This window comes from Crocodylus porosus, unplaced genomic scaffold (assembly GCF_001723895.1).
Source record: "Crocodylus porosus isolate Cpor-Errol unplaced genomic scaffold, CroPor_comp1, whole genome shotgun sequence".
NCBI lineage: Eukaryota > Metazoa > Chordata > Crocodylia > Crocodylidae > Crocodylus > Crocodylus porosus.
The window spans coordinates 6,092,983-6,093,871 of NW_017728928.1; positions in this window are offsets into that span (position 1 = coordinate 6,092,983).

The following is an 889-nucleotide window of genomic DNA, read 5'->3' on the forward strand; positions in this document are numbered from 1 at the left end:
TTTTTTGGGTTTTTTTTTTTTTGCAAACAACTAAGTCTATGCAGCTTGCTTGGGATAAGAAATTAGATGCATGTAGGTGTAACCCTGTACAAGTCAAGATTTTAGGGCTCTCTCAGCTTCATATTGCCTGGTTTAGGATGTCTTGCACGCTTACTGATTTAATTGTCCTATTTGTATAGTCTCTCTTCACTTCTATGGCAACTCGTTTATTTTAAAATGGTAAAGCAAATCACGTTATAAATGTATTGCGGGACTAATTTGTTTGCTAATGCTGTACAGAAAGCATCCTATAATAAAGTAATATTTTTGGAGTTTGTTTCCCCCCATGCTATTATTTCTACTTAATTTAAAACTGCCATAGAAACTAAAATTGTTTGCCTTTCAAGCTGGTAGATAACCTTTTAAACTAAACCAAACTTGTTTGTAAGTTTTGAGTTCTCCAACTTAAAGAGCTACTAGGCTAGTTTTTCTCAAGTCATGTGTCTCAGGCAGCCAGATAAATTAAAGAACTGGAAACCATAAGTCACTGTTTCCTTAGAAACATTTAAACTCAACCAAGAGCTAGATGACAGTATGTATTCAAGCAGTGCATGAAAAATAAACATTTATTTTTCAGTTAAACATGTTCTTACAAATAGATATTGTTTTATATCTGCTTATCCCTCTCCATGCCCCCCCCCCTTTTTTTTTTTTAAACGATCTGTGTGGGTACCTTTAACAGTGATATAAGTTGTTATATTGGCCCAGGGAAAGGGACAGGGAAGAACAGCTGAAAAAGGACTAAGAGGAGTCTGAATATACAAGTATTATCATTGTAAGGTAAACTCCTTGGTCTTTTGAGAATAACACATGGTACCAGGACGGGGGTGTGAAGATAGAAAAAAGAAGT